The sequence below is a fragment of the Meles meles genome, chromosome 8 (assembly GCF_922984935.1).
Source record: "Meles meles chromosome 8, mMelMel3.1 paternal haplotype, whole genome shotgun sequence".
NCBI lineage: Eukaryota > Metazoa > Chordata > Mammalia > Carnivora > Mustelidae > Meles > Meles meles.
The window spans coordinates 3,352,190-3,375,638 of record NC_060073.1 but is presented as its reverse complement, the minus strand read 5'-3'; the positions used below and the strand labels follow the sequence as shown (position 1 = coordinate 3,375,638).

General features: G+C 54.3%; 1 protein-coding gene and 1 long non-coding RNA gene across 8 annotated transcripts in view; one reads left to right on the top strand and one right to left on the bottom strand.

The window, feature by feature from the left end:
* Nucleotides 1-23,449, top strand: part of ANO1 (anoctamin 1) — a 144,269-nt gene that overhangs the window by 42,800 nt on the left and 78,020 nt on the right. The gene's annotated exons all lie outside the window — the stretch shown is intronic.
* On the bottom strand, nucleotides 4,887-12,414 carry LOC123948016. 3 transcript variants are annotated; one of them, XR_006819910.1, is made up of 4 exons: nucleotides 11,244-12,414; nucleotides 10,059-10,088; nucleotides 5,680-5,788; nucleotides 4,887-5,520 (listed from the first exon to the last, which is right to left on the bottom strand). It is a non-coding gene; the product is annotated as an uncharacterized LOC123948016 (long non-coding RNA). The 3 variants fall into 3 exon arrangements; XR_006819908.1 differs by having other exon boundaries at nucleotides 4,887-5,788; XR_006819909.1 differs by lacking the exons at nucleotides 4,887-5,520; nucleotides 5,680-5,788 and adding an exon at nucleotides 5,897-6,216.

The window sequence follows — 23,449 nt, the reverse complement described above, 5'->3', positions numbered from 1 at the left end:
AGTGAAATGCAGTGAAACACCCACAGGGGCCAAGACTTTCTCTCACCTGACAGGTTTGACTTTGTGCCAAAAGCATCCTCTGCTCTAATTCTTGCAACGAAGCTGGGAGGTCAGGGCTCATGGCCCTCTCCAGTTCACAGGGGAGGAAGCTCGGGCTCAGTTCTGAGCCAGGACCCCAAGCTCCTAGCCACCACTACTGCCGGCACCTTGTCTGAGCTGCGTCTGTCCAGGGGGTCCACCAGGCTGGGCTGACCGCAGCATCAGGGGTGGGTGTGACCATGGCCAGAGCTGCTTCTGCTGGAGAGGGGGACGTGATCGGAGCAGATCCTCTTGGTTCACATTTGGAGGGACCTGTCTGTTCTCGTGTAGAGAGCACAAGGGGCTACCAGCAACCCTCACACGGGCACTCAGAGGTCAGCAGGCAGGGGACAGGAGGCTGCAAGGACTTGGCCCTGCGATGCTGGGCTCCCAAGATGATGGGAAAGCATCAGACGGTCTCAGTTGGAGGGAAAAAGACAGAGAGCTAAAATAAAGGTTTCTCCGGGGCTGTTCAGGGAACCCGACAGGCCAAAGTGTTATTTCAGAGCCTGACTTTGGTCTCAGATTGAAATTCCATGCCCAAGCTCTTTTCCTTACCAGCTGGATGACCTTAGGCAAGTGACTCCATCTCTCTGAGTCTCGGGCTCCTCCTCCAAACGAGGGCATGTGACCAAATATCCGGCCCGTAAGGTGGTGGCAAGGATTCAACAGCATCCAAAATCTTAGCACCATCTCATACATACAGGAAGGACTTGATATCTGCTGGGATGATGATGGTGATGATGATGGTGATGATGATGATGATGATGGTGATGATGATGATGGTGATGATGATGATGGTGATGATGATGATGATGATGGTGATGATGATGATGGTGATGATGATGATGGTGATGATGATGATGATGATGATGATGGTGGTGATGATGGTGATGATGATGGTGATGATGATGATGATGATGGTGATGATGATGATGATGGTGGTGATGATGGTGATGATGATGGTGATGATGATGGTGATGATGATGATGATGGTGATGATGATGGTGATGATGATGGTGATGATGATGGTGATGATGATGATGATGATGGTGATGATGATGGTGATGATGGTGATGATGGTGATGATGATGGTGGTGATGGTGATGATGATGATGGTGATGATGATGATGATGATGGTGATGATGATGATGATGATGATGATGATGATGGTGGTGATGATGGTGATGATGATGGTGATGATGATGATGATGATGGTGGTGGTGATGATGGTGATGATGATGGTGATGATGATGATGATGATGGTGATGATGATGATGATGGTGGTGATGATGGTGATGATGATGGTGATGATGATGATGATGATGGTGATGATGATGGTGATGATGGTGATGATGGTGATGATGATGGTGATGATGGTGATGGTGATGATGATGATGGTGATGATGATGATGATGATGGTGATGATGATGATGATGATGATGATGATGATGGTGGTGATGATGGTGATGATGATGATGATGATGATGATGATGGTGATGATGATGATGATGGTGGTGATGATGGTGATGATGATGATGATGATGGTGATGATGGTGATGATGATGGTGATGATGGTGATGGTGATGATGATGATGGTGATGATGATGATGATGGTGATGATGATGGTGATGATGATGATGATGATGGTGATGATGGTGATGATGATGATGGTGATGATGGTGTTGACGATTTCAGTGATGATGTTGATGACGGTGATACTGATGGTGAGGACAGTGATGATGAAGGTGGGACGACATGACATCTCCAAGTATGACAACACCACCCCCAATCGCACCCCCGTCGGACACCGTCTATGTGCTTTTCCTGCTTTGGTTTTCTCCATAGCACTCATCACCGCCGGACAAATCATGTTGCAGGTGGTTTAGGCTCTGTCTCCACCACTAACTCGTAAGCCACGAGGAAGTGGGAACCCTTTCCTCGACACATAAACCACGGCTTTGCACATAGTAGGACCACAGTTTATAATGACTCAGTAGCAGTTGGCATTTTTGTGCCTGGAAGGAACGACGTAGACCGATCTGGGCAGGATGCACACTCGGGCCCACTCGCGAGGGATGGGCCATTCCCAGGCGTGTTCTGGATGCAGACGAACCTCTCATGAGGGGAAGATGAGAATCAGTGCTCACCTTTAGCTCAAAGTGGGGAAACCCGCTGTCACTGCACACTTTCGTAGCGCCGTCGTAAGCGCCCGTGAAAATCCTCATCTCTGTGTCATGTCATTTTGGCATTTGTATAATTTTTAAGTCATCTGTATTTGAACCCCTGTGTTCTCCAATTGTATTTAAAATAACGAAGTTAAATACACCCATAGAGTAAAAAAAAAAACAAAAAAAACAGGTAGAAAGTACTTCTGCTTTCTTAAAAAACAGATTATTTCATTTAAGTTCAGGTACCACCAGCTTCCCTCACCACAAAATGTCGGAACGAACAACCACCCTGTTGACCAGACATGGGTATGTCTTAAAACCCGTTGTATGTGAAAACGGAGTGTCTTTAAAAGGCAGGTCTGCCCCATTGATGCTTCAGTGACCTTGGAAAACTCTCAGGCTCTGCCTGCAGGTCATGGTTTGTCTCGGCTGCTGCGGAGGCCCGTTCTCCTCCCGGTCTGGCCATGGCCCTTCTCTTTCCCCATTTCCAAAATGCTGAGCTCAGCAGAAGGGCAGATGTGTGTTCCCAGAGCCCATGCTGATGTGGGCGCGTGCACGCGTGGTGTGTGTGTGTGTGTGTGGAGGGGTCCATGTCCCAGAGCAGCTGGAAGCCAGCAGGGTGCCCCCACTTCTTCGCCTGAGGTTAGATTGTTCCAGAAGTTTGCAAGACGCAAGAGGGTCCAGAGTTTCATTGAGTCAAAAACCCTTCATTGGTGCAGTGATGTTTAAAGAGGTTGGTTGTGAGGCGTTTCCTGTTATTCCTCCACCAGAAGAACAGACGCGGGGGCCCCAGGGTCTTTCTGCCCCTGCAGGCTCTGAGTTTTGCAAAGGCAGGTCGGTGCTGCCTCTCCCTGGCAGCCCCCAGGGGCTTGATGCATGGAAGGCGGCGGGGCCAGATTCTGGCAGGTGCGCGTGCTTGTGCCCCTCGCCAAACTCACAGGGTAGCTGCGCCTCCCACCGCACGCAGTCCGCTGTCGGCACCACGAGCTGGGCCCAGGTGGTCAGCCTCCACTTGAAGGTGGGAAGAGGGGCCACCCAGTGGCCCACAAATGGGGAAAAGTGCGTATGCACAGCCTTCAGCATCCCCATCCATGGCTCAGGGACCCGACAGCCTAGGGCAGGGCTTCCTAGAGCTCCTCCTGGGGAGGGGCGCCCTCCCCCTCCCCCAAGCACACAGTACCGACCATGTCAGTGATTTGTGACTCGGTTGATAAGGGTCAAAGCTGTGAAGAGTACAGGGCACGGTACAGGCCTCTGAGAATGTCTCCGGGTGCTCCTGTGGGGACCGTGGGCTGGCTTCCTGTGACCGCCAGAAATGACCATGAACGGATGGCTTCAGCCATCAGAAGTCTATTCTCTCGCTGTTTCGGAGGCCAGAGCCCCAAATGGAGGCGTCTGCAGGGCCGTGCTTCCTCGGGACCTTGGAAGGCAGAGCAGTCCCTCCTAGCCAAAGGACCCAGAAAGTTTCATGGGCCATTGGTGTCTGTGGCGTCCAGAGGCTGGTTGCAGGGAGGGTAGGGGGAGGCAAGCACGGGCAGAACCCAAGTTCGGCTCAGGCACCCCCGGGCCAGGAGGGAGAGTCAGCTTTCCACCTCTCCTGATCAATGCAGTGTACAAAACCGCCATCGATTATTCATCATGGAAGGAACAGGGAGGGACCAAGCAATGGTTTCTGCCCACCCTGCCTGCCGTGTATTCTGGCCTCTCGGCTACAAAGCGGGGTGGCCTCCACCGCAGGAGAAACAGCCCCAGCACCGTTTGTAAGGACAGACCTGGACAGAGGTTGCACGTGGGAGGGGAGAAGCCTCGAGAAGCTGAGCGGGGGTGAACCTGCTCTTTCCAAACCGCACACAGAAAAAGGTCCTGTGTTTGCATAGCCATCACGTACACTGGTGAGGCTTTTGCATCTAATAGGGTGTACATTCAAAGAGGAGGACAGAGAGCCAGAGGAGTCCCAAGCAGTGAGCGGTGGCTCCGGGGCCCAGCAGAGAATGGGACGGTTGGGTACACACTTACGGAGTTGACAAATGTATCATCGCACTCTACCCCAGAGCCGGAGGGGGCAGGACAACAGATCTAGGGGCCACATCTTCCTTTCTCACCTGAGAGAGAGAGCACACAAGAACGGGGGAGGGAGGGCAGAGGGAGAGGAAGAGAGAAGCCCAGCAGACTCCCGGCTGAGCACGGAGCCCGGTGAGGGGCTCGATCGCAGGACCCCGAGGCCATGACCCGAGCCGAAACCGAGCGTAGGATGCTCAACCGACTGAGCCCTCCAGGTGCCCCTCGGACGCGCGCGTACCTTTTGGAACCACCATTCCAGCCACTCGCCCCGCCCACTGGTACGTGTAGTGGGTAGCTCTTCCTCTTGGGGATGAGCCCAGAAAGGGCTGAAGACCCTGGCCGCCTTCTACACCAGCTCTGACATTGGAGGGCACTGAGTTTCTGACGTGTTTTCCCCCCCAGAGGTGGGGAGTCCGGTCTTAGGCGTGTTGGGGTCCTAACCTCAAAGATAGCGGTGGGTGATTTGCTGGCATTGCTTGTTCAGTGAATGAGCAAATGAACGACTTGTGACTCCTCCTCTCTCTCATCCGTCACCCTTAGTCCTGCCATCCTACCTGTGAAGCGGCCCCAGCTTCCTGGGTGTCCTGAGGGCAGCGCTGGGTGTCCTGCCCTGACCTCCATCCAGCGTAGGCGTCTGAGTCTGTGTGGCTCCTGCTGATGGAGGTGCACCCACAGGGGAGGGAAGTCTGGGAGCGGTGCCTGTGGGACCCCCGGCAGGGCCGTCTAGGAGGTCTTGGAAAGGAGAGGTGTGGGGCTGGAGAAGAATCTGGATGTGGGGGTAATTAACACACAAGGGTGGCTGGGACGACAGGTGAGACATGATGGCCCAGAAAGAATGTGCAAAATGAGGGGGCAGAGGGCCAGTCCTGGGAACACCCACATTGGGAGAGCAGGCGGGAGAGAGGGAGCCGTGCTCGTTTGACTGGGTGGCCCAGCGGGAAGAGAGTCTTCCAGGGTCACAGAAGCGTGGGTGAGACCTGCCTCTGCCGTGTGTTAGCTCTGGGACCTCAGAAACTTACCCAGCCTCTCTGAGCCTCAGTTTCGACTTTGGACTTCTTGAGCATGAAATCCATCCAAATCGAGCCGTGAAATAGTTGTCACATAGCACAGTACTAGCTAACGTCTGCTGGGTGCTCACGAGGGCCTGGGCTCCGTGATCACAATCCGACACTCACATTGACCCCGGGGCGGGCACAGTTCCTTCGACTGGCTAGTGAGGACACGGTGTGGTTAAGAGCAGTTATGAAGCTCATCTACGGCCACAGAGCTCTTTCTGTGGCCGTGCTGGATTCCAGCCCTGGGAGAAAGCAGGGAGATGTTCTCGTGTGCAAAACCAGAGGGGCAGGTAGGAACAGGGACGTGAGCCCACCTGCTGACGCAGCTGCTCGGAGTCCGGCTGAAGGCCCTGGACTGTGGAAGCCTAATCTGGCGACAGCAGAACATGCAAGGACTCGGGACCGTGTTCCATCTAGACCGACCTGTCAGTAGAAGTGAGCACAGCTGCCTTGAAAGATTGTGAAGAACAGGGTTATGAAGGAGTTGTGAGATTCTGCAGGCCTCGGAGAGTACAACACAGCAGAGCAGGCCAGAGTTGTAAAGCAGCAGTCGGCAAATATTTAATTGAACAGAGAAAGAACTTTCTAAACATCACGATGCCAGGGGCTCAATCCGCAGAGGGGAGGACATCTGCAGACTCCACGCGAGTCTTTGGCCAAGTGCTGATCTGCCCACACGCCAGACCAATCTGGGACAAAACCCACCAGAAAAGTCTCTGAGGACTCCAGGGTGTCAGGGTATAGCTCATATTCCCACCAGCTGAGGTGGGGGATCCTGTGATCCACAGTGCATCACGTAGCAGGGTCATCTGAAGGGCGTCACCTGCATTCAAGGCTGCTTTGCCCCTGCACTGTCAAAGCATAGGGGAAAACCTTGAAAATATAAAAGTGATTCTGAGCAACTTAACTAAGTGCTAGAATAGTCTAACACTAATTAAAGGATTAAACGACAAAATCCAGCATCCAGCAACCTGAAAATACCAAGTTACCGGGCAAGCAGGGCAGCAGGAAAATATGACGCATCCCTAGGAGGGAAAAAAAAAATCAGTCAATAGAAACAGACCCAGAAGTGGTGAAATGATGAGGTAGGAGGATTAGAAGGTTAAGACAGTGGTTAACAATATGCGTAATCAAGAAAGTGGAAGGAATCGTGAACAGATGAGGAATAAAACGAAAGACATAAAGAAGACCCCAGTGGAACTTCTGTGGTTGGAAAACATGCAGAATGTGATTAACAACACATAAGACACCGTGGAAGAAAAGATTAATGATGTTGAAGGTATACCGATAGAAACTCTTCAAAGCACAGAGGGAAAAGATGGAGAAAAATACATAGAACATCCATGACTTGGGGGGCGACATCAGGTGGTCCCATGTGCATGTAATAGAAGTCCAAGAATAGAGGGGAAGGGGACAGAAAAAACATTTGAAGAAATAATGGCCAGGAAGTTTCCATTATGGGTGTAAACTACGAGCCTGCAGATCTACAAAGCTAATAAACCCGAAGCAGAAAAAACATGAAGGAAAAACACTAAGACAAGTCATCATCAAACCGCTGAAGACAACTGGCAAAGGGAAAAGTGTAAAAGCAGCCAGAGAAAAAGGACATGGTCTGCACAAAGAGAAACAAAGTTAAGAATTCATAGACTTGACACCAAAACATAAGCTTTCAGTGGGGCGATGTCTTCAAAGTATTGGAAGAAATTGCCAGCCTACACCCACATCCAGCAACAGTATGTTTCCAAAATGAAGGTGAAGTAAAGACGTTTTCAGAGTAACAAAACCGAGAGACTACTTACCAGCAAACCTATACCGCAAGCCAATGGTGGTTCTTCAAGCCAAAGGAAGGTGAAAATGGATGAAACTCAGACACATGGCAAGATTGAAGAGTGCCGTGATTTACAAATAATAAAAAGTACGTGGATTAATATAAAATTTTTTTCTTATTTTTTTTTTAAGATTTCATCTATTTGACAGAGGGAGAGAGCACAAGCAGGCAGAGTGGCAGGCAGAGGGAGGGAAAGAAGCAGTCTCCCCACCGAGCAAGGAGCCCAATGTGGGACTCAATCCCAGGACCCCAGGATCATAACCTGAGCTGAAGGCAGCAGCTTAACCGGCTGAGCCACTCCGGCGTCCCATTTCTTTTTTTTAAAGATTTTGTTTATTTTTTTCTTATTTTAAAAATCTCCTTGGAAGATAATTGGGCATTATAGTAAAAACAATAATCTATTATTGGGTTTATGATATATGTGGGGGTAAGTTGCTGGACGCAGAAGTAAGAGGATGGGAGACAAGGTGGACATATGTGGCTAAGAGGTTCTTAAACCATACATGAAGTGGTAGAGTAGTATTTGAGGGGAGATTATTCTAAGTGTGAAATGCGTATTGTGAACCTAAGAGCAACCCCTAGAAAAAGTGAAATAAAATAAAGTATTACAACTATGAATTCACTAGTAGAGGTAAAATGAAATTATGCAAATGCCCAACTAATCTGGAAGAAAGTGCATGAGCACGAAACATGTAACAAGGTGGTAGATTTATACCAACACTAATAATTACACTGAATATAAATGGTCTATACATTCCATTTAAAAGGCAGAGATTATCTATCTAGGTCAAAAAACAAGACCTAATTGGATGTCTTAACAAAAGGGACAGAGACATTGCTTGAATTCAAGGGGCTCTCACTGGCCAAGTCCGGAATGATTGGAGTATCAAAATAAATTGTACAGTAACAGATTGTAATTCTTTGAGTAACATAGAGAGCAACACATCCAGGGGGTTGGGGAGAGAGAGAGAAAGAAAGACCTTCCTTACAACTGAACATCAAACCATTAATATAGAAGTAGCCAATGCTAGTGTCGATAGTGAGAGTTTGATGAGGAACGGAGTATTTCCATGGTCACAGGCATCTCCCCCACAGATTTCCCACTGATTATCAAGGGAAAACAGTGGCTGTTCAATATTCTTCAGAACTGTTAAGATCAAGAATGGCGGAGAAAGGCTGGGGAACTCTTCCAGATCAGAAGAGGCTGAATGCACTGACATCTCGGTGCGATGCTTGGTCGTGGCTTAATCCTGATTCGGCAGGGGAAGGCACTCAACACAGGAGGCTTGGAATGGGATGCAGTCCGAACACAGACTGGGACTAGTTAGCGCCGATATCCATGTAGAATGCCTGAATTTGGCAACAGAATCAAGGTGATGAAAGACAGTGTCTTTATTCTTAGGAAACACACATGCAAGCATTTAGTCCCCAACTCACTTTCACGTGGCTCAGGAAAGAAAGAATTTGCACTCCCAGTCCTACGGGGGTGCTGGACATAGACGGGTGCAAGATGGTAAGGTTTTTGTTTATTTGGGGACTGGCCCTTGGAGAGAAAGGAATGTTCCTTACCACACTACCCAGTCTTTTCTTGCTCTGGACTCTGCAATGTCTCCTGAGATGACAGCTCAGAGACCACGTTCAGGAGAAGGATGGGGAGTTCAGTTCCCAGATCACTGGGATCCTATCTTGGAGTAAGATCAGCCATGATGCCAACCAACGCGGCCACCACGCAAGGAAGAACAAAAAAGCTGAATGCATGAGAAAGGAACCATGGAAACAAGGTGGGGCTCACTAGGTTCTGCAGAAAACACCCAGGGCTGGCCAGGCTGCTGTAGCCAACCTTCTGTTCTTTTAGATGACATGAAAGCACCCAGGGTTGGCTGGGGTGCCCTGGGATCCCCTGTGAGGCAGTTTACGAGCTGCTAATTGCTTGGAGCACCAAGCAGCAGCATGCAATGTGGAAGTGTGACACGCACAATAGCTGCTTGTCACTGTCATCCACCCCAGAGGCCGTCTCCAGGAGCACCGGATCAAAGCGTGCCGCTCCGGACCTCTGGGTTCCAGGCAGCTCAGCAGAACCTACCTGGACAGAACAATGCAAAGGGAAGGCTATGGATACCGCAAAAGCGGGTCAGACATTTGGAAGATGGAAACACAAGAGGGCTTCTGGTGCTTTCCAGGAACATGGCAAATTAAGAGCAAGGAGACCAGTGGGGATCCTGGGAGACATGGGTGATTCCAGGCCCCGGGGCGGGAAAGAACCAGTATGAGCCCGGAGCATCTGGTCCGACAGAGATGCGCTCAGAGCTTAACGGGTAGGCCAGCGAGACATGGGGGCTACTGTTGGCCACAGAGGACACCCCTAGAGGCTCCAAAAGAACAATGATGTCATGCGGTGTCCTGGACGGGATTCTGGAACCTGAAAACAGACACTAAGTGAAAACTAAGAAAATCTGGATGACGTGTGGATTGTGTTGGATAATAATTTGTCAGATGAGTTTATTAAACGTAATAAGTGTATCCCCTAATACAGAATGTTCATGAGAGGAGACCCTTGGTGTCGGGTATCTGGGAACCCTGTCCCATCACCTCAATTTCTCTGCAAATCTGAAACTATCCTGGAAATAACAACAAAAAAGTAAATACACAGAAACACAAGAATGCTGGCCACCATAGATGGAGACACATCCAAGACGCAGGAACCGTTGAGTGGTGAGAAAGGGAGAGAACGCTGAGCAGGGGAGGAGGCCAGGATGTCACAGCAGACACAGAAGGCAGGAAAACAGACAAAAGGTCTTCTCGGCACTTAGGACAGAGGAAAGTGAACCAAAGAAAGACTTTCCAATAAGAATAACTTTTGTTTACCTGTTGGGTCTCTGAAGACTTTCTTCTCCCCTAAAAACAGAGAGAGAAGATGGCATTTTTCTGTCCAGTTGTTGGAATTGTCATGAACCTTCCTTGTAATTCAGCATTCCCCTGACACTCTTTAAAATGATTTTGATGACCGTGTGTGACATCGTTGTCATAAACACAAGCCCCAGGAAAAACTGGGCTGTGGGGGGTGGGGGGGCAGTTACAAGACCCCGTAGGTGTGAGGACCAAGCCAGGATTGCCTGTTTCCACCTGCGCTGTGACAGCTGAGGAGAGGGAGCCTCTCCCGCCCAGGGAGGGAGTCCCTGGGATTTTACAAGCAATGCGTTTACAGGCACTTTCTGGCTGGTATGACACTTTCTGAGATAAATTGTATCTTTGTGGAATGAATGTTTTAAATAATAACCAAAGCCGGTTTCCAGATACTCCAGTTCCCAGGAACCAACTGAAAACCTCCCCAGCAGAAGTTACACTGAATCTAGGTATCCAAATTAAAAATAAAATAGCTTTTCCAAATATTTTGGTGAAAATAGAAACTTTCCGTTTTATGAGCTATTATTTTTGTCTTCCATCTGTACTCAAAGTAAAACAAAATATTAACGCTTAATTCCATTTTATTTCAACTGTTTAACTTTGCCCCTGAACTTTTAGATAAACATTTACCCGATGAACGAACCGGTGGACTTGAATTTTGGAGACATAGTAAACATTTTCCTATTTAATAATCTATCTAGTTTCTATAAACTGAATCGATTTATTAGATGTTTTAGCTTCTTTTGAGGTTGAATAAAGTTTAAGGTTCATGCAGAATTTTTTTTTTTAAGATACCCATTTCTCTTTTCTTCCCCATCTTGCTTCCAAAATGGCCATGGGAGTGAGTATCTTGTGTTTTTAAAAAAAAGTGTGTATAATCAAGTTTTCGAGGTGAAGCAATGAGCTGGGTGTGGCTTATTGATTACATGTGAGATTAAAGGTCAGGAAAACCAAGACTGGAAATAAACTTTGCCCTTGGACCTGGTCCCCTCCCTCTCCCTCCCGCCCTCCATCCCTCCCTCTCTTCTCCCCTCTGCACCCCCAGAGGTGAGCTCAGACAGGAGGCCCAGTCCCATCTCCCACCCCTAGGCGCTGTGCAGCCCCCGCTGGGGGTGACCTCCAAACCGGCCGTCAGTTCCCGCTCACCAGGAAATGATACACCCCGGGGCCTTGCTGCCACCAGAAAGTGGACCGACGGGATTCTGGGCACCATGCTTGCCAGTGGAAACAGGTTCTACTTGAATGTCGAGGGCTTTGCCTTGTTCCTTCGTGTTTTGATGTGTGTCCTGCGAACACTTGGGCATGCGCCTCCCGGGTGAGCAGGATGTTTTCTCCCTGAACCATGACTGTGCTTCACAGCCGTCGCCACTGGTCATGGCTTCTGGCTGACTTCTGGTGGCTTCTGTTGAGTGTCGGCGGCGACACCCGAGAGGTGGAAATCCAAGGTTCGAAAGGTGCCAAAAGTCCAGCTCAGCCAAGGAAGCCAGGACCTGGCATGAAATGAGATCGGGGAGCTCAGATCACTGCCTGCACCTCCCCAGGTCTCCCCATTGTCACCAGCGGAGGCAGCAGGCATCTTGCGGGCCTCACACGTTGGAACTCTGGCCTGGTGGTTTCGTGCTTGGACACCTTGGCTCTTTACAGCTTGGCTGAGTCACTCTGCCTCCCTCTGCTTTGGTTTCCTCATCCATCAAATGGGGGTAATAGTCCCCGCCTACAGGTTTTCTTGAAGAGAACCAGCAGAGTGGGTGTGACGCACGACACCTGTCACAGTTGGTGTTGAATGAATGCTGGTTTGTTCTTTCATTCCGCAGGTGGTGCTTGGAACACCTCTATGTTCCAGGCACTGTTACGGGCCCTGGAGATGGGTTTTAAAAATGTTTATGTTGAATGATCCTCACTGGACCAAAGCTAAAAGGGAATGATGGGGACAGCTAGTCCAGGGAGGGAATGAATGAATGAGGAATCTTCTACAAATACCAATCTAGCTGTGCTTTAAGCAACAGATACGGCCCCTGGGCTGTTTGAGGTGTGGCCCCTCCCTCCCTGCAGAGGACAGACCTGCTGGGGTGAAGTGGCGCCATGACAGAACTAGCCAAAGCTCACATCTGTCGCAGGTGTGATCACACAGCTGTTTCTGCACCTGGGACAGGATCAGAGTTGTGGTGGCTGACCCAGTAGGGCTGGTGACATCTGGGAGCATGGCTCCTTCTTGCCTCCAACCCCGGTCCCTAATCAGCCCCGAACCCAGTCCCAGGTCTCCTTGTTCTGGAGCCTTCTTTGATTCTCCCCAGCCCTGGTGCTTCTCCCCTTTCTTGGTGACCTCCGCCCGTGCCCCCCCCCACCCACAGGGTGCAGTGGTCCCCTCTTCCTGGGGAATTACTGCCCCACAGCTGTGGGTCTGGGTCCTCTCTCTCCCAGGAAGCTCCTCAGGGTGAGGCCCACACTCTGCACCTTCTCCACCCATCTGGAACATTCCAGAAGAGTGCACCCCGAAGGCGCCGTACAGATGATGAGTACTTACATGAGCCTATGCCTGAGGTTCTTGGCTCTGCTTCCCCTCGGGGGTGGTTAACTTTGGCAGGCAGAAAGGACGTGGTGTTTGCAGGTAGGAGACCGGGGCTCGAATCCCGCTCTGCCATTCACCGCTGCGTGAGCCCCAGTGAGTTCACTGGCATCTCTGACCTGGTTCTCGTCTGTCACACGGGGATACTAGCAGGGTTCGGGGAAACTAAGAGGGGTGTCTGGAGGCTCTTAGGATGGAGCAGTACCGCATGGCTAATCACCAGCACCGGCGCGGTGCCAACACCCCCCGTTCGCCTGCCTCTCACGGTGTCTTCTAGAAGCTTCGTCGTTTTACTTCCCACATCTGGACTCCGCTTTGTGTGAGGCGGGAGATGGGCTCATCTCTCTTCCTGTGACAGTCCACCCCTTTGCTGGCTTCAGACCGTTTACTGGCCAAGTGGCCCTCTCCTCCAGCGGTGACTTCGCCGTCAGTCGAAGAACCGTGTGTTGTAGGTCCGTCCCTGGATTCCCCTTGGCTCCGTGCGAGGCTGTGGCAGTGCTTCTAGCCCGAAGCCTTCCGGGCACAGAGAATACGTCCCCGGCCTGAACCCCAAATGGTTTTCACTGTCATTGACTCTGCATTTCCAGATGAATGTGAGTATATGCTCCCCGGTCTTTGCCCTACACACGCCTCCGGACCGTGGGATCTCACTGAACCTACGGATCGGTCGGGCGACAACCGACAGCTCCCCGTAGGAGACCGGAAGCTTCCAGATTGGAGTCTTCCAATCCACGGGCGCAGAACGTTACCCAGTCCCATACGACCCCCTGGTTTTCCTTGTTGAAAGCATGTATGTCTTTTGCTTGTTCTTAACTATCTAATTTTTCATGTTATTTCCAAAGGCCTAAGTTTTTCAGATTCTGTTTGTTCCTAGTTTATGGAAGAATGTTTGGCTTTTGAATATGAATCCTGTGTTCAGAGATCTTGCCCAGTTTATTTATTAATTCCGATCATGTATGTCGATACTTCTTCGATACTTCGATGCTAACACGCCAAGGCACGTCGCCTATGGGTGATGTCCGTCCTGTTTCTTCCTTTCCAAACCGCAGCTTCTTATTCACAGCTCTGGCCTCTCCGCACTCCCGGGACCTCCCGGACGACGCTGAGTCGGAGGGGAGGCGGACATCCACGCGTCCGTTCCAGCCTCCGTGCTTCACCTGTTCTCGTGCCATCTGTTGTCGTGGGTTCAGCCCTTTACCTTGAGTTTGCTACGAGCTTTTCTCATAAACAGGTGCGACATTTTACCAAAGGCTTTTCCAGCACCTGTGGAGAGGACCGCTTGGTTCTATCTTTATTTTGCTAATTTATAAATATGACACCGCCCTTCTGTGCCTGTGATAAATACCATCTGGCTGTAATATATTAGCTTCGTGAGTGGAATTAGGGTGGTAAGATTTTTGCTTTGGGGTTTGTGTTTGTGCTTATGGGGGATAAAGTCCCTTTTCGTAATGCCTTTTTTTTTCTTGGTTAAAATGAATTGGACAAAAGCCCCTTTTTATTCTGGATGAGTTTGTGGAAGACGGGTGTTGCTTCTTCCTGAAATGTTTAGAAAGTTTCACCAGTGGAGGCTTATGGATCTAGAATCGTCTTCGTGGACAGGATTCTAAGCACACATCAAGCGTATTTTATAGATAAAAGACTGTTTGGATTATTTCTTCTTGGGAAAATTTTGGGAAGTTGTGTTCCTCTAGAAAACCATCTGTGTCATCTGAATTTTCCCATTTATTTGCATAGTTATTCATGATGAGCTCACGTTAGCTTTCTAATGTGTACGGCAATAGGAGCGATGATACCTCCTCATTCCTGCTGCTGACCTTTCATGTCTCCCTCCTCCTCCCCCTAAAGAAGGGCCCTGATCGCGACCCTCCCCTGGCCTTCCTTCTTCTCATCTCTCTCTGTGGGTAAGATCTGTGGGGCCCAGGGGCCGCCCAGCTGAGCGCACACTTCCCTTCTGAGACCATGCTCGGACACTCAGGCTCCGAAGATACCACATGGCCCCAGCTGACTTCCACAGCCTACACGGCTGTCGTCCCGGGACTACCCTGAACCTTCTTTCTCAAGACTGGCTCCTCTCAGCCCGCAGGCCTCGGCTGGATTGTACCTTCCCCAGAGGGGCCTTCCTGATCCCCCTACGCTCCGTCCCGTGTCACGGCCACCACCGCTCCCCGAAATTCCCGTTTGTTCTCCGTCTGCCTCCCCCGCTGTGGTGCACGGCCGGTTTCCCTCCACGTCTCCAGCCTGGCGTTCAGAGACGCTCCGTGCATGAATGAATGTGCGTCGTGTGAATGAGTGCGTGGCGAGAGACAGGCCTGGGGCCCCAGATGGCTGAGCGCTAGTCCCGTTCAGCCCCGCGTGAATCTGGGACATCTGTGACGGTAAGTGGCTGTCACAGCAGACGGCCAGCCGCTGAGCTCCACCCACGCCATCGCAGCGGGGACCAGTGGGGTCCAGGCACCAAGCTTGCGTTACCTGTGGGACCCATGCTGGGTGACCTGGGTCCGTTCCCACCACCCCAACAGCCTGCCTGTTTTTCAGCCCACAGAGCCTGTGTGATTTGTCCAAGGTCACCCTGTAGGCATACAGGAACCTGGAGGGATTCTCTGGAAAGTTCCATTCCAACAGATGCGTGAACACTTCCGGAGGTCCCCTGGGAGGGGCTCTCCCACGGGCGTTTACGTGGCTCCTGCTCTGCGTCGGGCATGTTGTCTCTTCCTGTCCTTGGGGATTCGGGGCGGGTCTGTCAGGGGCATCCTGACTTGGCCTTGCCCCTGGTGGTGGCCCGGTGAAGACTTCTGCTCTCCTGGGGAGTTTAGAATACCTCTAGGTGCTGAGATGCAGGGCAGGCCACCGTGGTGACATTCTTCTCCCCAGGGGGGGCGGGGGGTCAGGGGACCCCAGGGGCCGCCCATGGCACAGTCTCACCCTGGTGAGGTGGGAGGAGGCGCTCACACTCCAGGGGCCAGCCTAGCCCCGTCGTCCAGCACGGGTGCACCTGCTCGGCCCGAGGAACATGCAGAAGGACCCCAAAGCAAGGAAGGACCATCTGATGCCCAAGGGGGTCCCTGCTGCCCACGCCGGTCACCCCGGTCTGCATGGACGTCCGTCGGCAGGGGTGCCCCCTCCTCGTGAAAAGAAAGCACCAGTGCTCATCATTCCCGGGAGCTGGGCGCGAGGTCTCTCCCGAGGGGCTCTAACACCGCCTCGCAGCGAGGCCCGCGAAGGCCACCTGCGGGAAAGCGCCTGCCCCACGCTCTGGGCGCTCCTGTGCCCCTGCGGCCTGCCCAGGGGCACCCCGTTATCACCTCCCCTGCTCTGGGGCAGCCGTGGCACGCCGGGTCGCGGGTGGCAGTGCCCCAGAGGCAGCCGTCTGATGGAAGCCACAGCCTTGCCCTCCCCTCCCCAGCACTCCGGCTCCCCATCCCCCTGCCCAACCCCCTCACGCCTCCTCCCCTGCAGCTTCCTGGCTCCCCAGGACTTCCTGGGGCTCAGCTGGGAAGTCAGTCCCTCTGCAGGACCTTCAAGACCTTTCTTTCCCAGACCCTTCAGTGCTTCCGTAGCCCGGGCCACTGTGAGCTCTGTGTCTGTGTCCCTTTGTGTCCGTGGCTCCCAGCTCTGTGGCAGCTCCTGGGAGGACCTTAGGAAACACACTGATGGCCCCAGCAGAGGGGGAGGGTGCTGTCTCCGCCCCCACCCGGAGAGCCGGGCCACGGTGCTTGGTCCACAGTGCTTTTGTGGCAGCTGGACCAGTGACCTCCCGAGCTTTCCTCAGTTGTTCCATCAGCTCGAAAATGTTAAGACAACAACGTTGTCCTCCCAGCTCCCGGGAAGAACCCGTGCGTGGAGACCTCACAGCCCTCCTGTGACAAAGGCAGGCGGCGCAGGGGTTGTCTGAGTCGGATAGAAATTGGCCTGTCGGTTCCAGTCCTCACCCCTGCCCCCCGGGGCTTGGATCTGGGGACCCTGAGACGTTCACGTTCTTCATTCCTTCATGTTTTTGACAAATACTTCTGCCAGGCTCCAGGAGGTGCTGGGAATGCTGCAGAGAGGAAGATGGACGGAGGTCCCCTCTCCTAGCATGGGGAGAAAATGGCGAGGTGACAGGGTGGCAAGGGATAGGTGACAAGGGACAGAAGCAAAAGAGGGGTCTTGGGGGCTAGGGCCAGGGGAGGCTCTCTGGAAAGGCGACCTCACTCCCATGAGGCCATTAGCCAATGTGTGCTCCGCGCTGAGGGAGCCGTCTGGACAGCAGGATGGACCCCCACCCCCCAACAGACATGCCTTATGGAATGAGTCAAGTGCGCCCGCTCACACCCGACCGGTCCATCTCCCGGCAACGACCCCGAGTTTCTTGTTCCCTTTGTCTTCTTTTTGGAAGGAACTAGGCACTCTGATGTCCACCCCACCCCCCCGGCCCTGAGGATAGGACGGGCTCTCTCGTCAGAGAGGCGGCAGGAAGGAGCCCCCGGAGCAAGAAGGGGTCTTGGTGAGACGGAGTCAGTCACCTCCGTGCTGAGGTCAGAGGTCAGGCTCGCCCCCAGCGGGGAGGACAGCGGAGACGAGGGGCGGTGGTTAAGAAAGTTGCAAGGTGCTTGCCCTGAGAATCCAATCGTGGAGTAGAAGACAAGCACATTCCCCGTCCAAGGGATTCCCTTGCTGCTTAGGGGAAGGGACAAGGGGAAAAAAACCCAAAACGGAGACAGAGGGTTTTCCAGAAAGTCTGATTTCAGTTGTAGCAGTTTTCACACGGGAAGCAGGGCAGCTGAGCAGTGCCGGAGCCAGGGGCGCGGGCAGCGGGGAGCGGGCTGGGGAAGGGGTCTGACCCCAGGTCCTGGAGGGTCCAGGCTGCGCGGGGCTGTAGCTGTTGTGAGCCGCTTGCTGCGTGGATCAGAGTCACTCGTTATGTCTACATCGGGGGCCGCACTCTGGGTCTATCGCCCTGCCGGGACCCCTTGGTCCCTGCTTGTCTGTGCACGGGTGCGAGGGTGAGTGCGTGTGTGTGCACGTGTGTGTCCTTCTTCACCGCCCTCGACGGGGAGCTTAGAGCAGAGGGATGCACTGCCCTCCCGAAGGCCTTCTGCGAGACAGACCTCGGTCCTAGAGGGGCTGCTCTCGCTCACTGTCCCCAGGTCCCACAGTTTGCGTCTTAAGTGAGAGTGCTGGGGGCCCACGCTCCTCCACTGACTGGCTCCGGGCTGTTCCTTGTTTCTAGATCCCGAGATTTCCAGGCAGGAAAAATAGAGCTGGTGACTCATGGCAGGTTAGCTTGAAGCTGACAGCCTGGCCGAGGGGGTGATCTGGGCGGGTGACAGGGGACGATAACATCTGGGGAGGGAGACAAAGCTGGGAAAGGTCTGAGCAGGGGAGAGGTAATAGGAGGTCGGGGGTGGGGCAGGGAGCGCATCCGGGAACAGGCACCTCCCTCTGCCTCTGCCTCTCACCCCTGCTCATGCTTGCGCTCTCGCAAGTGCAGGAGGGAGTGAACGAGGGAGTGAATGAATCGTGGGTAAACCAGCGGACGCGGGGCTGGCACAAAACCGGCAGGCGCGAGCCCGAGACTCCTCCTCCGGGGTGCCCACCTCCTGGAGTGCGAAGACGCAAGTTGGCCGTTGGCCCTTGAACAACGGAGGAGCCCAGAGTGAGCCTGTGGGGGACTGGGTGCGTCCGTGGGATCCGTGTAGGAGTCACGCTTTTCCTGCTGATGAGACTCGCTCGGGAAAGTGTAGGGCAGAAACCTCGGGAAAGTGTAGGGCAGAAGAGGGGCAGCCGTGCAACACGGGTTTTCTCGAGCAGTCCTGGCAGGCTTTGGAGCTTCGCCGTCCGGTGTGCCGTCCCCGACCCCACACGGCTGAGCCCCGGGGACGCGGCTTGTCTGAGGGCCGACGGCTATCAGTGCCGAGCTTAGCCCGGATTGCAGACACCCGGGAGGGCAGGAAAGGTAAAAGGTCTTGGTAGTCATTTTTGGAGCGGTGACATGTTGAAACAATATTTTTGCATAATAGTTGCCGTTAAATATATTCAATAACTCGACCTCATTATGTTAGTCTTGCAGTGCGGCTACGGGCACGTCCCACGTTCCCTGCGTGGCTCGCTTCGTGCTGCTCGTGGCCAGCGCTGTCCCATGGGGTCCAGGAGCCCCCTCCTTCCGGGCGGAGATGTTCCCGCAGGAGGATGAGGTCTGGGGAGCCAAAGCCAGAGGAGGTTTCGGTCCGATCCCCAGGGTTGTGTCAGGGAGACCTGCTGATTTCTTGGGGAGGCCCCTGCTTCGTTTGCTCATTCGTGTGTCCCACGAACGTCGGGCCATCGTGCCCAGCTGGGCAGGCCCTGGACACGCGGCCCCCACAGAAGCTTGCAGCCCAACAGATCCACCACGGGACGGAGACCCCAGACCGAGCAGAGGCCCAGACACACACAGAAGCTAGCGCAGAGTCACACGCCCTTGGAGGCACAACCAAATTGCACAATTTCCCGGGAAAGGCCATTCCCTGACCCACGAGACCCCAGAAGAGCTTTCATTCCCGTCCGGGGTGCCGTCTCACAGGACAGCAGCAGGATCAGCCCATCAAAGCACCTGAGCCCAGAGCTCCGTCCGGGGGGCTCCAGCTCATTTGATCCTCCGGGGAACCGTCGGCAGCCAGAGCCCAGGACGTCGGGGTCCCGCCTCCCTGCCGATGCAGGGCAGGTGTAGTGCACTTACAGTCCCAACACACGCACCCACACACACAGAGGACGCAGGGCTGTGGGGATGCATGGGGGAGATGTTCACACTCTCCACGGCGCGGGGATCCTGACTCCCATCCCCGCCCCCCCAGCCTGGAGGCCTTGCCACCATCACCCCGAGCGCCCCGTCCTTGTCTGTCCGGGAGGAAGGCTCAGCGGGCGTGGAGTGGGGCAGGCCTGGGGGACAGCCCTCGAGTTCACTGCAGGGAGATGGGCGTCCTTTGTTCTTGCTGGAACTCTGGGGGAAGGGAATCCCTGCTGCTCGGAACCAGGGCGGCGGGAGCTCTCTTCTCCTCTCCAGCCCCGGGAAGAAGAGTTAAAGCAGCAAAAGGAGGTTCCGAGACTTTCCTTTCGAGAAGCTGGAGCCATGACGTGGAGTTTCCACAGTGCTGGGCAGGGTGGTCTGGCGGCTGGCTTGGCCTCTGCCTGCGGTGGGGTGGGGGGGACCGTCTCTGTTTCAAGCCCCCAGAGCGGGCAGGGTTTCTGATGTCGGGACATCTGTCCGGGGACTAATGCCGTGATGCCCAAAGGGGCGCTGGGGAGGGGGGAGCGGTTTGAGACTCGGGCTGGACCATCCCCCACACACTTCCGCAGGCGGGACCCTAGGATGGAGGGACACCCGTGTGTCTGCTTGCAGAGCGTCGTGACCGCCAGAAGAACTCGAGTCAATATTTGTACAGAGCTTGGCACGATGCAGGCTTATAGCAAGTGTCCTACCATTGCTTGTTAAATAAATAAACACAAACAGGGAAATCTGTGGTGTGCCAAGCACCGGAAGGGGGCGGAGGGTAGAAATAAAGCAGAAGACGGGACCGTGGAGCAGAAATGAGTCCGAATGCCGAGACGGAGCCGGGAGCGGGGCCAGCGGAGCGGAGCCGGACCAGAGAGGCTTCCGGGAGGAGGTGGCGGCTGGCCGAGGTGGCCAGCCTCTAATCCGGCGGGGCGGTGCTTTTCGGGTTCTTAGGAATTCTCAGAAGGCGAGCCTGGGTTAGCAAAACACAGGAGGTGTCTGAAAAAGCTCAGAAGGAAATAACGTCCAGGGATTCCGCTGGAGGGGGCGAGGGGGGGGGGACAAAAAGTCCCCCAGACAGAACTTCATGCTTTGGCTGCGCTCCAGAACTCTGGGCTGGCGGTTTCCGTGCCCACAGAGTCTCCCTGCCCGCTGCTCAGGGTTCTGACATCATGCGAGGGAAGGAAGTGACAGGAATCCCGTCTCGGTTACGACCCCCTCCCCCAGACGTGTGTTCCCCCCAGGAAGTTACACCCCAAAGCGCTTTTAGTACATGAGCTCATGGACCTGTTTGGCTTCATGTCTCCCCCACACGGATGCCCAGTGGACCCTCGCGGGGGTGCAGAGGGAGCGCGGGAGCGGGACGGGCCGTTGAGCTCAGAACAGGACTGAGTCATGAGCGCCTCACTCCTTCCATGCGGTCTCCCCCGTCCGGCTGCCCGCGTGAGTCAACAGCGTGCACTGAGCACCTCTGAGCGCACAGACCCGTGCTGGGGAGACAGCTGGCCTGAGGCGGGGACGGCCAGAGCCGGGGGACAGCACAGCTCACCCCTCCACCCTACAGTAGCCAGGGCCGTCTACGTACTTTGTAAAAACCCAACGTCCTACTGTGTGTACTGTGTATCCCTCTGTGTGTGTGTGCGTGCACGCATGTGTGTGTGGAATTCATGGAACGAGCCTGTTTTGGACGGTTTGGACACCCAGATGGAAAGCCGGATCTGCCTCTTGGCTACGCCTGAAGCCAAGCACATCACCTCTCCCCGCCTCGGAGCTCCCATCTGAGACTCTGGCGATAAGATCAGCCTCCTGGACCGTGCAGGCAGGGGCTGACGGTAAGCCTGAGAACAGGGGTTCTCTCCCGGAGGCCATTCTGCCTTTGGGGACATGTGACAGTGTCTGGAGACGTTTGTAGTTGTCACACTGGGAGGGAGAGATGCCACTGGCATCCAGCGGGTAGAGCCCAGGGAAGCCGCTGACCATCCTACAGGGCACAGACTGGCCCCCAGGACAGACAGAGATCCAGCCCCAGACGTCAGCGGCACTGCGGAGAAGCCCAGCCCCAGGGCATCATTCAAGGCCGTGGCTCTAATAATCCCTGACCCGGGGCTCACCGTGGCCTGAGCAGGCCGAGGGGCTCACCCCACCTTGCTCTCTAAAGCTTGGCTTGTTCACCTTTTCGCTAAGGCTGACAAGCCCGGGGAGTGCCCTGGCCCGCGCAGCTGGGCAGGGCACTGAGCAAGACGTTCCTTCTCGTGAGCAGGGTCAAGGAGGGGAGACTGATGTTGTCTGCTAGGGTCCTCAGAGCCTCTTACAAGGGAGACTGTCTTGCGGCTCCGTCCCCTCTGGCGTCCCTCGTCACCCCGGCGCTCCTCCTCCTGGAGATTATTACAATGTCAGCAAGGACATGAGAGCGTGACGGCGGCTGACATCACAACAGCACGAGAGGGCGGCACGGTGGCAAGTAGGGTGAGCCGGGAAGCCCAGAACTTCCCATAATAAAATGCCCCATTTAGACTAATGAGGCTGGTTTTTACTCATTCATGAGCGGGGAATTAATCCTGCCTGTGAGCTCTGTCCCTTTGGGTTTTTAATGATGAGAATTACTGACTCCAAAAGAGAGAGCAAAGCTGATGGGAGAGTATTTCTAGAGGGCCAGTTCAGAAGCAATTAGTGACTCGGAGCAGAGCCACGGCCCCGGCAGGCGGGCCCACGGGAGACGGCATAAGGCAGGAAACCAGCTCAGCACCAGGCGGGGGAGGCTTCAATGTCCCAACCTGGGGGAGAGCTCAGCGGGGTAGAACCCCGTTTCCCTCCCTGGTTTGGGGAAATGTTGTTCTTACTTTTTGGTCCCTAAAATCCCCGACCCATGCTGTTGCAGCCCAGGCCACTGGGGCCCTGGGGACAGGATCAGTCCCTACTGGTCCCCTCCGCCTGCCAAAAGCCTTTCCACGCTGTTCACCTGGGAGCGTGGGGGGGCGGCAGGAGGACACACAATGCAGGGAGAGGGCAGCGCAAGGAGATGTCGCGGGAAACGGATGCTTCCTGAGCAGGCAGGTGTGTGGACCCGGGTAAGTCTTACATCACAGAAGTGGGTACAACCCGGCTTCTTGGGAAAAGCCAGAGCAGGGAGAGGGCACTGCCCTGCCTGAGAGATTGTCGCCCTCCCTGCAGCAGCTCCCAGAGGGGCTCGGGCACCCCGCCCCCGAGTCCTCTCCGTCCGCGGTCCAGGCGTGGGGGAGTGTCAGGGCACCCGGAATGGAGGAATCACGGTTCTGCTCCCCTTGCACAGTCGTACCTGGTAGACTGCAAGATCCTTCGTCACTTGAAAATCAATTTAGAAAGTCGGTGCTTTACGGTTACACAATCTTGGTTGTTTACCAACAAGGGTAAGAGAATGAAGTTATATAATTCTGCGTGTGCGTGTGTGTGAGAGAGAGAGGGCGAGAGAGAGCGCGCTTCTTCCCAGGCTGGAAAGCTCGAACTGTTCTCAGCGCCGTGGAGGGCTGCTCGTGGTGAGGACAGGTCCAGTCTGGCACACTTTCTCCAAACCTGTGCTCGCCGTCCGAGATGCAAACCAAAGGTCCTGGAGGGCTGCTCGGCGCCCACGGGCCAGGAGCGCCCCAGGAGAGACAGATCTTGCTACACAAGGCTCAAGAGGGTGGCACACTTGAGCCTACACGGAGCGGAGGGAGAAGGGAAGGTCATGAGAATGACCAGGTATAGCAGTAACGGCAGCCCCCGCTGCCCCCCCTCCCCCGCCGTGCCAGGTGCTGAGCCCCAGCGTCACACACACAGACGCTCCCGGAGGAGACGCTGGCTCTGTGAGGCCAAGGACACCCTGTGACCCAGGTCACAGGGCCGGAAGGTGCCAGAGCTGGAGCGAGACCCCACCCCATCTCCCCCAACCCCATCCTGATTCCAGTCCACCCTTGGACCCAAGGCATCAGCGCCTTGCAAGACCGCTTTATGATCCCTTCCGCAGGCCCGGAATGTTCCTCAGTGGCCGTTTGGCAAGCAACCATTGGGCATCAAGTGTATGAACACAGTGTAAAATGAGGT